The sequence below is a fragment of the Euprymna scolopes genome, chromosome 46, assembly GCF_053919585.1.
Source record: "Euprymna scolopes isolate OS-2025 chromosome 46, ASM5391958v1, whole genome shotgun sequence".
NCBI lineage: Eukaryota > Metazoa > Mollusca > Cephalopoda > Sepiida > Sepiolidae > Euprymna > Euprymna scolopes.
In genome coordinates, this window is record NC_136527.1 from 66,661,312 (window position 1) to 66,678,952 (window position 17,641).

A 17,641-nucleotide genomic window follows, 5' to 3' on the forward strand; every position below is an offset into this window, starting at 1 on the left:
TCACCCTCAATTCTTACCATTTTGTTGCACAGATGCTGCCACTTCTATGCAAAGATGGCTCTATGAGGCATAGTTATCTCATCTTATCTGGTTTTCGGTGAGATGTTGTACCAAAACACCACCTCCATGGGTGAAATGTTGCTTTTTTCTGCAGCAGCCTTGATGGTGCGATGATTCTTCTCAACTATCCCATTGCTACTCAGCCGATACGCTACCCTAAAAAATTGCCTTACTCCCCACCTATCACACACCTTTTTAAAGGCTTCTGATCGGAAAGCGGGGCCATTGTCCATTAACAGTTCCTCAACCGGCCCTCTTTCCAAAAATATTTATTCGATGACCTCTCCGATCGCCCATGCAGCTTCTGCCCTGATCTCTCTCCATATGGCAAACTTCCCCGGTCCACAGTCGACCATCGACAGCTTATGGCGATAATGGGACACATCAATGGCCAATCACTTCCAGTCCGCTGTAATGTGTAACTTTCTTGCTTCATGTCTGGATGGTCCGGGGTCTATCGATTGCCACTCCTGACAGTGCTCCACTACCTCCCTGACCTCCTTCTCGGTGGTTTCCAGGTAAACCTCTCTTGCCAGGAATAATACTGTTCTCAACCAAAGTGGTGCATTTCATGTAACTTTTTAACTTCCTATCCTGCACAGCATACTGAGGAAACCTCCTTTCTCTCTTTCAGCCAGGCCTTCTTTACCCGTATCATTGAATCCGCCTTGTTCTTTTCTGATGGGATTAGCACTACAGATTCCTTCAACTGGAATTCCACTATCAAATCTGCAAGTGCTCTTGTCCACTGTACAGTCTTTACACAACACCGTCTTCAGCACGGCAGTCATAATTTTTTGGGCTGAGCTCAGCCCAAAGCCTAACCTTGTCAGGCATTACAACTTCCCCTTGTACCGGACCAATTGATGTTTCCAGAGTTTTTCATCTACAAGGATCTGGAGATAAGCCGACTTCAGGTCGACAATCTTAGTGGCCTGCTTCATCCTCCTCCACTTCCTCATCACCTCTTCGCATACATCAATCCCATTTCAAGTGTGGCAGGCTACGTATCTGTTTAATTCTCTGAAATCCAGTACCGGTCTAACTTTATTCTTTGTGGGTTGAACAACCGCCAGTAATGGTAGTACTCCTTTTTCTTCCCCTGTCCACGGTTTCAAAATTCCCTCCTCTATCCACCTCTCCACTTCTTCCTTGAATCCTTTTCTTATTTTTCCTCACAGTGCTTTCTCGTAGCAGCTTACTTTGTTTCATAGTTCCTGAGGCCCGGAGATCCATTTCCATTCCATCGTCTACCTCTCACCATCGAACCTCGCCAGGACATCCTCGTCCTTGATGCAGCAAGCCTCTGGTTTTCGTGTTCTGATATTTCTGTCACCTTCCACTCCTGCCATTCCTACTGCGCTGAGACGTCCAAAAGTTACTTAGCCCCCTCTCAACATAGCGCCCCCCCAGTTGGTTGATCGCACTTACACCTAAAACAACATCAATATCACCAACCAGACGATCCAACACAAGGGCTCGTAGTCCAATAGGCAAACCTTGCATCAGTACTTCCCTATTGTCTCTCCCAGGCATTTCACCTCCCTGCCATCCACAGTCTTAATACTCCTGGTTCCCCTCCATGATCTAGCGACATTCGTTACCAATGTCGTGGTGCAGCCTGAGTCAACAAGGGCCATGGCTCTCTTCCCATTGACCACTACCAGTAACTTAGGCAATGTTTCGTTGTGCGCCATTTCCACATAGAAGGGGGAACCACTGGTGCAATGGCTCCCCTTCACTTGTTTTCCTGGTCCCGTGCAGCGACGTAATAGTGGCTAATGTGCCCCACTCGTCCACATCAGTAGCAGATGACCCCCGGTCTCGGCTCTTTGCAGTCCTTGAGCAAGTGAGGACCCGGGCACCAGAAGCACTTGGTGGCAGGCCTCCCCTCCTGTTGCCTCGCTGCTTGTCTCTCGTCATTCAATTGAGGCCTCATGCACTTATTTCCACTCACAGCTGCAGCCACAATTGGGCCCTTGACATTCTTGACTAGGACTCTGGCATGGACCAAGAGATCGTCCACTTCCATCGTATTGATCTCAGTGATTCTCTGCATGTTCGCGGAGATTTCTTCTGGGAAGCCATTCACTAGGTATAACTTTACCGTCATCTCCATGTAATGTTATGACCTTTTAGGCTGTGATCATAGCGTAGTATCTGTTAACTGTGGCAAGGGAGAGCAATGGTCAAAATATTATTATTATTGTATTCTTGTTAATTGATTTGAGTGACGGATGGTCGCTGGATCAGTTATTATGATTAGAAGAATAAACAATTAAATTGCAAAATAAATGATTGATGTGTGAATCGCAAAAAGAAAAATAGAAAATAGAAAACAGATATAAACATTCTTTTGGTTTTGAATAAACAAATAACTAGGTGGATTAGATTGGTATGAGACACGTGATTAGGTGACGTAAGAGAACACGTGATGTAGTTAGTTTTGGGGAGATTCAGTGAGTTGAGGATTGACCACGAGAGCAGACAGACGTAGACAAGGGTGGGCAGACAGCTAGGGAGCGAGCTGTAAGAACAGAAAATGTAGACGTACTGCAGATCCTGTGAAAACCAATTGAGACAACCTTAATAAATTTATATTATAAAAATATAAAGAGTTGTTTTAATGGTTTCAGAAATAAGAACAGTTGTCTCAATTATATGGTGCTGATCGCTTCATGGTTGTCATGGAGCAGCGGGAAGATACAGAAGAAAAAGGTATGAAGCATATATTATTCTTCTTACATATGAACGGTAAAAATATCCCATGTGATAAGTCTGATACAACATGATTCGGTTTACATGTCAATATCATGTCCCCTGGCTAACAACATACATACGATTTATACGTTTATTATTTGTCTGTTAAAAGAACAATATCTTACATCCACTAGATAACACATTTTTATATATCATCTCCATTCCAATTTCAACCAATATACAACATCCAGACTCCTCCCCACGTAAACAGCCAATCCTGCCGGTCTTCTAATCTCTGCAGCAAAGTCATCAACAGACTCGCCTGTCCACCTCAAACTTGCAAGCTTGCCGAGTGCTTCAAATGGACTCTCGGCAAAAGCCAGTTGCAGTCTTTGTTCCACTGAGGCAAGGTCTCCCTTATCTTCATCGTGCATCTGCTGGTAAATAGTGAGGGCTTCCCCCTCTAAGTAGTGCGGCAGCAGGGTGATCACATTTTTGATTTTTTGCAACCTTGCCACCATCTTTAATTTTTCCAGCCATTTAATTAGGTCACCCTCCCCAGTGAAGTGTCTCAACATCTGAGTTAAGAGTCTCCAGTCAGCCATGTTAACCTGCTTGACCCACCGAAATAGCTTCTAGGATTATAATCAGGATTCAGTTCTGGGGTTCGGGAAGGAGTGAGTCACTCTCTCGACAACAGCACGTTTCTGCCCTCTTCTTTTCCAATCGACCACACCTGACCTCTCGTCACCAATGTCACACCGCACAATCCGAATGTCAGCAATACAAAATGCTTTTCAAGGAAGATGTTCAAGACTCTTTTCTCTCTGCTGCCCCAGGGAATTTTTCCTTGCTTTTATATCCTCCTATCTAGAAAAAAAGGAAGAGACAGGAAAAAAAATAGCTTCTCCCATCATGCTCTGCCTTCCCAAGATGCCCTTTCTTCTTTAAATAGTCCCACCCTTCTGAACATCTTGTCAATTTGCATTGTAACACATAAAAAGAGATAAAAATGATGACGTAATGTTGCTACCATATGCTATTGAGGAAGTCTTTTTTTTACATCATTTATATTGCCATTATGCACAGGAAAGGACCAACTCGTCCAGATGAAATCATCCCCCAGCCTATCCCACTGCCACCACCAAACGTAACAATTTTATTGACACATTAAGAAGACAGTTTTTCACTCATTCCACGACATACATAAGTTTTGTCATCATAACAAAATAAATCACTGAAATGAATTGAATCCTATCATGTGTTAAGTGTACCTTTTGGGTTCGATTTGAAATGAAAATCTCCGAAGCTGCATGCAATTCTTCCTTTTTAATCTGTGAGCAATCATTTTCATTTAGATCTTATTAGCTGACTCTTCATTAAATTTACGGAATTAAAAAAATTTTTAATGTACAGCATGTACTTTTTTATTTTGATGAATGTTTAATAATTAATAAAAATAATAATATCTTACATCTTATATAAATAAACTTCAAAAAAGGTTATGTTCTTAATGTATGTAATTTTAGTTACATTTTGATGAATTTTTTATAGTTTCAAAAATAGATAAAAATACAAGTAAACTTTTCTTTAAGAATTTATCAGATCGATTAAACGAACGAAAGTCTTATCATTCATTAAAGAACGTATTAAAAAATTGAAAAAAACTTAAATATAGTATATTTATAAAAATTGAAGTAAAAAAATTATTTAAAGCCAACATACTTTTAAAAAATGGAAGTAAAAAATATCTGAAAACCATATACTTTTTAAAAATTGAAGTAAAAAATTTAATTAATGCCAACATACTTTTTAAAAATTGAAGTAAAAAAATATTCAAAGCCAACATATTTTTTAAAAATTGAAAAAAAAAACATTATTTAAAGACTGCATATTTTTTAACATTTGAAGCCAAACAATATTTAAAGACAATATACTTTTTAACATTTGAAGCCAAACAATATTTAAAAACAATATATTTTTTTAACATTTGAAGCCAAACAATATTTAAAGACAATATACTTTTTAACATTTGAAGCCAAACAATATTTAAAGACAATATACTTTTTAACATTTGAAGCCAAACAATATTTAAAGACAATATATTTTTTAACATTTGAAGCCAAATAATATTTAAAGACAATATATTTTTTAACATTTGAAGCCAAACAATATTTAAAGACAATATACTTTTTAACATTTGAAGCCAAACAATATTTAAAGACAATATACTTTTTAACATTTGAAGCCAAACAATATTTAAAGACAATATACTTTTTAACATTTGAAGCCAAACAATATTTAAAGACTGCATACTTTTTAACATTTGAAGCCAAACAATATTTAAAGACAATATATTTTTTAACATTTGAAGCCAAACACTATTTAAAGACAATATACTTTTTAACATTTGAAGCCAAACAATATTTAAAGACAATATACTTTTCAACATTTGAAGCCAAACACTATTTAAAGACAATATATTTTTTAACATTTGAAGCCAAACAATATTTAAAGACAATATACTCTTCAACATTTGAAGCCAAACAATATTTAAAGACAATATATTTTTTAACATTTGAAGCCAAACAATATTTAAAGACAATATACTTTTTAACATTTGAAGCCAAACAATATTTAAAGACAATATACTTTTCAACATTTGAAGCCAAACAATATTTAAAGACAATATACTTTTCAACATTTGAAGCCAAACAATATTTAAAGACAATATACTTTTCAACATTTGAAGCCAAACAATATTTAAAGACAATATACTTTTCAACATTTGAAGCCAAACAATATTTAAAGACAATATACTTTTTAACATTTGAAGCCAAACAATATTTAAAGACAATATATTTTTTAACATTTGAAGCCAAACAATATCTAAAGACAATATACTTTTTAACATTTGAAGCCAAAGAATATCTAAAGACAATATATTTTTTAACATTTGAAGCCAAACAATATTTAAAGACAATATACTCTTCAACATTTGAAGCCAAACAATATTTAAAGACAATATACTTTTCAACATTTGAAGCCAAACAATATCTAAAGACAATATACTTTTTAACATTTGAAGCCAAACAATATTTAAAGACAATATACTTTTCAACATTTGAAGCCAAACAATATCTAAAGACAATATACTCTTCAACATTTGAAGCCAAACAATATTTAAAGACAATATACTTTTTAACATTTGAAGCCAAAGAATATCTAAAGACAATATACTTTTCAACATTTGAAGCCAAACAATATCTAAAGACAATATACTTTTCAACATTTGAAGCCAAACAATATTTAAAGACAATATACTTTTTAACATTTGAAGCCAAACAATATTTAAAGACAATATACTTTTCAACATTTGAAGCCAAACAATATCTAAAGACAATATACTTTTCAACATTTGAAGCCAAACAATATTTAAAGACAATATACTTTTCAACATTTGAAGCCAAACAATATCTAAAGACAATATACTTTTCAACATTTGAAGCCAAACAATATTTAAAGACAATATACTTTTTAACATTTGAAGCCAAACAATATTTAAAGACAATATACTTTTCAACATTTGAAGCCAAACAATATCTAAAGACAATATACTTTTCAACATTTGAAGCCAAACAATATTTAAAGACAATATACTTTTCAACATTTGAAGCCAAACAATATTTAAAGACAATATACTTTTTAACATTTGAAGCCAAACAATATTTAAAGACAATATACTTTTCAACATTTGAAGCCAAACAATATCTAAAGACAATATACTTTTCAACATTTGAAGCCAAACAATATCTAAAGACAATATACTTTTCAACATTTGAAGCCAAACAATATTTAAAGACAATATACTTTTCAACATTTGAAGCCAAACAATATTTAAAGACAATATACTTTTTAACATTTGAAGCCAAACAATATTTAAAGACAATATACTTTTCAACATTTGAAGCCAAACAATATCTAAAGACAATATACTTTTCAACATTTGAAGCCAAACAATATTTAAAGACAATATACTTTTCAACATTTGAAGCCAAACAATATCTAAAGACAATATACTTTTCAACATTTGAAGCCAAACAATATTTAAAGACAATATACTTTTCAACATTTGAAGCCAAACAATATCTAAAGACAATATACTTTTCAACATTTGAAGCCAAACAATATTTAAAGACAATATACTTTTCAACATTTGAAGCCAAACAATATTTAAAGACAATATACTTTTCAACATTTGAAGCCAAACAATATTTAAAGACAATATACTTTTTAACATTTGAAGCCAAACAATATTTAAAGACAATATACTTTTTAACATTTGAAGCCAAAGAATATTTAAAGACAATATACTTTTTAACATTTGAAGCCAAACAATATCTAAAGACAATATACTCTTCAACATTTGAAGCCAAACAATATTTAAAGACAATATACTCTTCAACATTTGAAGCCAAAGAATATCTAAAGACAATATACTTTTTAACATTTGAAGCCAAACAATATCTAAAGACAATATACTCTTCAACATTTGAAGCCAAAGAATATCTAAAGACAATATACTTTTTAACATTTGAAGCCAAACAATATCTAAAGACAATATACTCTTCAACATTTGAAGCCAAACAATATCTAAAGACAATATACTCTTCAACATTTGAAGCCAAACAATATTTAAAGACAATATACTCTTCAACATTTGAAGCCAAACAATATTTAAAGACAATATACTCTTCAACATTTGAAGCCAAACAATATCTAAAGACAATATACTCTTCAACATTTGAAGCCAAACAATATTTAAAGACAATATACTTTTCAACATTTGAAGCCAAACAATATCTAAAGACAATATACTTTTCAACATTTGAAGCCAAACAATATCTAAAGACAATATACTCTTCAACATTTGAAGCCAAACAATATTTAAAGACAATATACTTTTTAACATTTGAAGCCAAACAATATCTAAAGACAATATACTTTTCAACATTTGAAGCCAAACAATATTTAAAGACAATATACTTTTCAACATTTGAAGCCAAACAATATTTAAAGACAATATACTCTTCAACATTTGAAGCCAAACAATATTTAAAGACAATATACTTTTTAACATTTGAAGCCAAAGAATATCTAAAGACAATATATTTTTTAACATTTGAAGCCAAACAATATCTAAAGACAATATACTCTTCAACATTTGAAGCCAAACAATATTTAAAGACAATATACTTTTCAACATTTGAAGCCAAACAATATCTAAAGACAATATACTTTTCAACATTTGAAGCCAAACAATATTTAAAGACAATATACTTTTCAACATTTGAAGCCAAACAATATTTAAAGACAATATATTTTTTAACATTTGAAGCCAAACAATATTTAAAGACAATATACTTTTTAACATTTGAAGCCAAACAATATTTAAAGACAATATACTTTTTAACATTTGAAGCCAAACAATATTTAAAGACAATATATTTTTTAACATTTGAAGCCAAACAATATTTAAAGACAATATATTTTCTAACATTTGAAGCCAAACAATATTTAAAGAAAATATATTTTTTAACATTTGAAGCCAAACAATATTTAAAGACAATATACTTTTTAACATTTGAAGCCAAACAATATTTAAAGACAATATATTTTTTAACATTTGAAGCCAAACAATATTTAAAGACAATATACTTTTTAACATTTGAAGCCAAAGAATATCTAAAGACAATATATTTTTTAACATTTGAAGCTAAACAATATTTAAAGACAATATACTTTTTAACATTTGAAGCCAAACAATATTTAAAGACAATATATTTTCTAACATTTGAAGCCAAACAATATTTAAAGACAATATACTTTTTAACATTTGAAGCCAAACAATATTTAAAGACAATATATTTTTTAACATTTGAAGCCAAACAATATTTAAAGACAATATATTTTTTAACATTTGAAGCCAAACAATATTTAAAGACAATATACTTTTTAACATGTGAAGCCAAACAATATTTAAAGACAAAATATTTTTAAAAATTTAGCAGAAAAATTATTTAAAGGCAATGGATTTTTATGAAATTGAAGCAAAAAAATATTAAGACAATATATTTAAAAAAAATGAAGCTAAGAAATATTAAAATTATTTAAATGTGGGGTATATGCAAAAGGGGGGAAGGTACTGTTTAAGGCTAAAAACAACTAAAAAAAAAGTAATATACGATGTACCGGGTGTATCTGCATTGCTCATTGGGAAAGAAGGAGGAACGGATGGCTAGCTTATTTATATACCCGAAGGGCATCTTGGAAATGCAGTGCATGATGGGAGAAGCTATTTTTTTTTCTTGTCTCTTCCTTTTTTTTTTTGATAGGAGGATATAAAAGCTGGGAAAAATTCCCTGCAAGAGAGAAAAAGAAAAGAGTCGTGAACATCTTCTCTTGAAATGTATTTTGTGTTGCTGACATTCAGATTGTGCGGTGTGACATTGGTGGTGAGAAGCCAGGCATGGTCAATTGGAAAAGAAGAGGGCAGAATCGTGCTGTTATTGAGCGAGTGACTAGGTGTATCAGAATTTTTGACACTCCTAACACGAAACTGCGAATAAAATATAAAAAACTCCTAATTTCTCTTTTAAAAGTGGGTTGTTTATTTTCTTTATGGATTATACTTCCAAAATAAACTATTAAAGTTGTTTTAAATGTAATAGAAATATTTTTTTTTAGTTTTTTTAAAAACTAATGAATTATACGAACTCAATATTTTTCAATTTTTAAACTTTAAAAATCTATCAAAATTTTTCTATTGATTTTATTTTTACGATATTTTCAGGGTCAATGTGAAATTTTATGCTCTTTCCAATGAACCGAATATAATATTTTAGACAAACGTTTTTTTTTTAATTCACGCCCCCCCCCATTTTCAAGTGTCTATTAAAAAGTAATTAATTAATTTACTCACCAAAGTTTTATATATCACAAATTGAAGAGAAAAAGCCAATAAATAATATATTCAAATTTAAAACAAAAAAGTAGTGTTTTTTAGAAATTTACCTGTAAAGTTCGAAGTTTAACACTTTTTTATTTTAAACCACACAAGGTGTGTCAGAAATTTTGTGAAAATAGTGAATAATTCAACCCCATCTTTCCAAGTTTATAACTCCTCGAAAAATGTAATTCAAGCCTTAATTTTTTTTCAATTAAAGGAGTAAGGACCAAGGTTTCATTAAAAAAAAAACGTGTTTTTTTAAAAAAAAAAAAGAAGGTTTTTAACTTCGGATTTACAGGTAAATTTCTAAAAAAAACAGTTCTTTTTTGTTTTAAATTTGAATATATTATTTATTGACCTTTTCTCATCAATTTGTGATATATAAGACTTTGGTGAGTAAATTAATTATTTACTTTTTAATAGACATTTCAAAATGGGAGGCGTGAATTATTCGACCCCCTGTCTTTCCAAGCTTATAACTCATCGAAAAATGTAATTCAAGCCCTAATTTTATTCAATGAAAGGAGCAAGGGCCAAGGTTCCATTAAAAAAAAAGAAAAAACAAATAACGTGGTTATAAAAAAGGTTTTAAACTTCGAACTTTACAGGTAAAATTCTAAAAAACACTACGTCTTTTTTGTTTTAAATGTGAATATATTATTTATTGACCTTTTCTCTTCAATTTGTGAGTAAATTAATTATTTACTTTTTAATAGACACTTGAAAATGGGGAGAGGGGGCGTGAATAAAAAAAAAAACGTTTGTCTAAAATATTATATTCGGTTTATTGGAAAGAACATAAAATTTCACATTGACCCTGAAAATATCGTAAAAATAGACTCAATAGAAAAATTTTGATAGATTTTTAAAGTTTAAAAATTGAAAAATATTGAGTTCGGAAAATTCATTACTGTTTAAAAAAAATATTTCTATTACTTTTAAAACAACTTTAATAGTTTATTTTTTAAGTATAATCCATAAAGAAACTAAATAACCCACTTTTAACAGAGAAATTACGAGATTTTTATATTTTATTCGCAGTGTCGTGTTAGGGGTGTAAAAAATTCCTACAAAAATTCTAATACACCTAGTGAACTCACTCCTTCCCGAATCCCATAACCGAATCCTGATCGTAACATTTAGAGACATCATATTTTTTTTTTTATTGAAGGAAAAGTTATTTAAAGACACTATTTAAAAAAAAATGAAAGAAAATTATTTAAAGAATATATATTTTAAAAAATTCGAAGGAAAAAATTATTTAAAGACATGTTTTCAAAATATGCAATAAAAGAAACAATAATAAAAACAATAAAACAATCTATTATATTTATTTAAAATATATAAATAAATAAAGGTGAATATATTTAAAGTCAATACTGAAAGGAAATAAGTCGGAATTGTTACGAACGGATACGAGAATCATTCTATCACAGTGTAGATCGACTTCCGGTTTATGTTATTGCGGAATGTTTACTCATTTCTAAATCATATCAAATCAAAAAGGAAACGTAATGGTTTGGACGCGCCTCTGTAGTAAAAGAAGAGCATTTAAAAGTATTTAAATTCAAATGATACTTACTTTTTGTTTGCTTTTAACAAAGAAACAATAATAAAATGTGTTAATTAAAATGAGACGAGTTTGACGTGTGGAAGTTGAAAATGGCGACCGGAAAAGCAATTTCGCAGAAAATTAAAATAATTATTTTAATTTATTATGATTTCTAGGTCTGTATTACTTTTTTTTCGTGGCATATTTTTAATTAAATAATACAAATTTATTGTTAAAATGTATTTATAAATTTTTAACAATAAAAAGAAAAACAATAATTTTTATGAAAAATGAAAACACTTTTAATATGAGTGGGGATAAAAACACAGATTTACTGTGATTTTGGACACGGCTACCGAGAGAGTAGGCCAGTGAGCATGACAGCGTGACGTCATTACCAGATCAACATGTGATAAAGAAAGTTTTTGGTGTTCGAACTACATGGCCATCAAAAATATTTTGGTTGCCTTAGATTGTGCATGTCTTTTTATTCTCCTAAAGAGAAAAAACAATCCCCCATTTGGATAATTATATAATTGCAATTATTATAATAATTGGTAATGTTAAAGATTCGCCTTCTTTTGTTTACAAAGCCATTTGGCGGAAGTGACGTCCGACATATTTTTAGCTACGGATGACCAAAACTGTATAGAATGAACCTGGTTTTTTATTATTATTATTATTATTTTTTTTTTTTTTTTAGATTTATGAACTGTTTTTCCCGATTAATATGTTTATGAACGTTTACCTAACTTTTATAGTAAAAGTAAGGTAAACGTCGATATCGAAATTTTGAAATTAAAGTTAGTTTTATTTTTTAAAAAAAAGATGTTTTTTTTTTTCAATTACGTTATAAACTTTATTTGAACTTTGCAACAAACTGTTACCTACATGAAAATAGACTTCATAGATAATTTATAATTAAATATATATATATATATTTAACAAAAGAGTTTTTTTTTTTTTTGACATTTCTGATGTATTCAATCAAACATCATAAAAAATCGTATCCAATACATGATATTCCCCAAATAATTGTCTTGGATTCGCCGCCGCCAGATCAATTCTTGTAGATGACTATTAAGTTTTGCAAACACCTCGTCAGTCTTTTTTTCTTTCTTTTTTTTTTAAATAAAACTTTTTTTATTATTATTACATTTCCACCCCAAACAAGGCACATTGCCACTTTGGTGTATGGGGGCTACAATTACTATAAGTCTTGGCCTTCGGGACAAGATCAAAGTGTAGTATCTGTTCTTCAGATGCTGCACTTCTATTTCTTGTTCTCTTTCAGTGGAGGAGAAATCCTTCACGACTGAGACAATTTTTATCTTTGTACCTTTTCTCCACGTTAAAAAACGACCCTGGTGTCTAACTCTGTCCCGTGGGGAGGCATAGTAAATAGGTACTATCAGGGGCAGCAACTACTGGGGCACTATGTAGGGATTTGGGCAGCAAGATGTCTGTTCACGTTGCACTTGAACTTCTGCACGTCAGCACAGTTGGGGAAGCAGGGACCTGGAATAGAATTCCAAAATCTAGCGGTTCTGGGGAAGAAACTACTAGAGTAGAAAGATCTTTTACGTCTAGGGATCTCTACAGTGTGGGGTGGGATTTTGCAGCCTGTCGGGTCTGTCGAGGGTGTTCACGTCGTGGGGGCGCAAGTGCTTGCAGTTCGTTAAAGCATTCACCATTAAAATACTTGTAGAACAGGCAGAGGGATGCAACGTTTCGTTGATGGGACAGAGACTGAAGCTTAGATGCCAGTTCAGGGCCTATCAGATTTGCGACTCTCTTTTGAACCTTGTCAAGGAGCGAGAGACTAGTAGCCGATGCACCAGCCCAAATATGACAGCAATATTCCATACATGGGCGAATGGTTTTTTTTTTCAATTACATTATAAACTTTATTTGAACTTTTCAACAAACTGTTACATACATAAAAATAGGCTTCATAGATAATTTATAAATAAAAAAATATATATTTAACAAAAAGTTTTTCATGACATTTCCGATGTATTCAATCAAACTAACTTTAATTTTAAAATTTCGATTTTTGAAAAACAGTCCATAATATATATTTCATTATAAAAGTGCTATTTCTGTTTGATAAAAAGAATAAAAAAGTTAATAAATACAATAAATAAATAAAACGGTCCATTAAGTTCAAATAAAGACTGTTTGAATAAAACTTATTATAAAAAGGTTCATTCTATACGGTTTTGGTCATCCGTAGATGAAAATATGTCTGTGAACAAAGGAAGGCAAATCTTCAACATTGCCTAATGATTGCACATTGGGATAATTTTAATCGAAAGAAATATAACAGCAAGTGGATTGTTTTTGAATTTTTATATCTATCGAACGAAGTCGAATATTACTATTTATTTATTTATTTATTTTTGTAAACTGCAAAACAAACAATTTTTATATGAGAATATTTTTCAGTCCGTCCTTTTAATAATAAAACTGTTCATTGAGTATTTCCAAATGTTTTAAAGTTGGACGCATTTTTCATGGGTGTTTTTTTTTTTTAAATATTTTTTTGTTTTCTTTTGATTTTTAACTAAAACGATGGATGAATTCAATATTTTAGCACCGGGCGTAATTTATTTCTCTGAAATATATTTGAAACTTAAAAGTTTTTTTTGTTTGTTTGTTTGTTTTATAGCATTTTACCTGTAACTAATTTACATGACTGAAATGGGAAATGAAATAGAAAATTCTTTATTCTCTCCTGAAACATATGAACACAAATTCATATTTAAAAAATCATTATCTAATCAGTTTTAATTAAAGTTTTGATATGAACTAAAAATAAAGAGTACATTGAATTTTAGTTAATATTTTCTTGTGTTTATCTTATAAATAAATATTGTTTGTTATTTGTGCTGTGTCTTTACCGTGTTAAAATAATAACGTTATTTAGAAAGCCATTCTTAATTGGGGTGGTTTCTAACTATTCTGCACTTTCACATAACACTTTAATGAAAAAAAAAAGATACCATGAATTTAACTTGAAAATCATCTCTAAAATATAGCATGGTGCGTACACTACACAAGCACCATTATTATTATTATTATTATTATTATTATTATTATTATTGCAACACAAATAATAAAAAGGGCACTTCACGGGGAAACGTTGACCCTGTGTAAATGGGTTTTAATTTAATGGTTGTTCCCTAAAAAGCACATAGGCAAACGGTTTTCATTGGTTTATTTAATCACGAAAACTTTTTTGAATGCACTATTTAAGGCAAAAAAAGGCCAAAAGCATTATTTGAATATGTATGAAAAAATAAATGTAACAAAATAAAAATATTTCGTGTAAAAAATATAATAAAAATGAATTAAAACAAAATGAAAATAAAATAAAAACAAGTACGAAATAAAAGTATGAATCAAATTTAATTAAAGAAATAAAAAATTCAAAAAATAAAATAAATGCATGCTCAATTACAAAAAATGTATGAGATATATATGAAGAAAGTGAAAGAAAACCTCAGGGAGCAGCCATAAAATTAAAACCAGTTTATGCAGGGTTCATCTTGCCTGTGAAGTGCCAAAAAGCATTGAAGATGACATTGACTGGCGCCACACCAACTAGTTGTGAAGGGTCAGCGAGGATGAAAAGTCCGAGGTGGGAGAGTATTAACCAGATCTCCACTGGAAGTGTGCAGTTGAAATCTGGCACCTTGGGGAGGCATTTCGTCACCCAAATCCCAGGAAACACCAATGAGAAACACTATGAGAAATCAATGGCAAACGGCTGTTGCGATAACGTGCAATCATCTGTATGAGTGGACAAGAGGGGGAGAACATGAGAAATCTGGGGAGACTTGTTGTCACGCAGTCTCCAGTGAATACCAAAGGTCCCTGGCAATGAGCGATCACTGATGATGGCCCGTGAGACAACTTCTAGTGAGTATAATAACAATAATAATAATAATAATAATAATAATAATAATAATAATTCAGATTTCGTTTATCAACGCGGTGAGATTCATTTCCAGAGGATTTCCCTTAATCCCGTCTTCAAACCAGGAGCTTCAAAAATTAAGGGTTTTCCTAAGGATGTTGGTGGTACCTACAATTGCAGAGGTCTGAAGGCCGCCTAAAACATCGGGGATTTGTAGTTTTTTCAATTGTCCTTCCGTGTGACTTGATACTACTCCTAGTGTACCAACTACGACCGGGATTATTTGTGTTTTAACCCCGTGTATACGCCTTATCTCCAAGGCCAACGGAACATAATTGCTCCACTTCTCATTCTCATTCTCTCTCACATTCCTGTCCCAGGGTACTGAGAAGTCTATAATCTGCCAGGTTTTTGAGACCTTGTCAATGACGACCAAATCCGGACGATTATGTTCTAATTGCTAGGTCGTTATGACACTTTTGGCCCACCATACCTCTACCTTGCCATCCTTGTTCTCACTTCATCAGGTACCCCCTCAAACCATTTTCCAGCACACTTCACCCCAACCCTCTTACACACCTCCCAATATATCCGGAGTCCCATGCGATCGTATCTTTTGCGGTACTCTCTCTCTCTCTCTCTCTCTCTCTCTCTCTCTCTCTGGGCCAGTCCACTACACCCTGCTACAAGGTGCGCAATTGATTCTGAGGTCTTACCACAAATCGTGCATTCTGCAGCAATTTCCTCTCCTAGAACCACTTTGTTTAACAATCGTGTTCCTAATGCCTGCTCTTGTGCTGCACAAACAAAAGCTTCAGTACTCTTAGCCAGATATCCAGCTCTAAGCCATTGCCATGGTCTTTCATCAGCCACTTCTGCTATATCCTGGAAGAACCTTCCATGCATTTTCCTCTTATTTAATGGTCTGGGGTCAATACTTATCCGTAACTTTCCATTTTATTTATTACCAGTAATAAGGCACTTACCCATGGCGTTGGCTCGTTCACTGGTTCAATTACCTTCTTTTTACCAGTCTTTCTAATTCGGCTTTCAAATTTCCCTTGATAGCCACTGGTATTCTTCGAGCCGCTGCAACATGTGATGTTACGTTGGAGTTCACCTTCAGATGAACCTCTCCAGGTAACGTACCCAATTCTTCCTTGAATACATCCTGAAATTCGGATATGATGCTCTCCGGTTGCTTGCTGCTGTCTTTTTCAGATATGTTTGCAACCCTATTAAATTTGTCATTGTTCACACTAATGAGTGGCATTTGCTGGATGGCATTCGCTCCAAGTAGTGGATGGAAGTCTTCCTTTACAATGACAAACTTCACTGCATATTTGAGCCCGGTTTTTGGGTTTATCATTTTTATCCGATGTTCTCCTAACAGTTTCATTTGTGACCCGTTCAACATGACAAGGGTCTTATTGGACTGCTCAAGTGTTTTTTTCGTCACATGTTTCTCGTTCAGGATGTTTACTGAGGCTCCACTATCTAGCTGAAAAACAACTGGCTTTCCTTTGTCCATCATTTCTGCCTTTATCACTTCAGGTCTGATGGAATCGATTCCGTCTTTCATGGTCACACTGTCCACGTGCCCATAGTCTGAACCATCACTACTGCTATCGCTATCATCTTGTTTTCCAACAAACTGAATATTATTTTTTCTTGATTTGCATCTTTTTGAAAAGTGGTGCTTTCCATTGCATTTGAAACACGTCTTCCCAAAAGCTGGACAAAACTCTTTTCCGGGTTCATGTTGCAATGCACACGCCCTACACCCTCTGTAACTTTCTGTGGTTGTTGGCCTTCCCTTAGGTTTCAAGTCCATTCTGTTAACTGCCTCGTGTCTCAGAATTCTCGACTGTAGCGTTGCATTTTCCGATAGTTTGCATTATCTTTACATGCAGATTCCCATTAATGAAAACAACACAACAAGTACACGTGGTTTACAGGCATCTTATTTATTCTCGCGCTATGATCTCCAATACAGGTCTGTCACCGCCAAGGGACATTACTCTAGCGGTGTGACCTGAGATTAGTTCCTCATGCAACAAGCATATGTAAATACACACTGGAAAAAATTTAAATCCCTAATAGACACTATTATCCATGAGTAATTAATGCGTATCTTTTTCAGAAGAACCTGTCATGAGCATACTTCCTTCTACAATTATAAACTGACTAAATATTAAAAATAACATAGTTATCAATGCCCAAGTATAATCCACTTGAGAAAGATATATGCTTACTTAGTGAGAAAAGAAAATGTATTCTTGTACAATAAGTTCATCAATTATAACGATTCATTAGAAAGTTGTCCATATACAAAAAACATTCTTGTACAATAACCTCATTTTATCACATTAAGCAAGTATATGAAAATATTCATGTA

The 17,641-nt window shown here is 32.4% G+C and overlaps 1 protein-coding gene across 1 annotated transcript in view; it reads right to left on the reverse strand.

Moving 5' to 3' along the window:
• LOC145270725 (uncharacterized) overlaps positions 1–11,448 on the reverse strand; it is a 49,307-nt gene extending 37,859 nt beyond the window's left edge. The window contains exon 1 of the mRNA XM_080126334.1: positions 11,352–11,448. The gene's annotated coding sequence lies outside the window, so the exon portion shown is untranslated. The remainder of the gene's footprint in view (positions 1–11,351) is intronic.
• Positions 11,449–17,641: the final 6,193 nt, after the last annotated feature.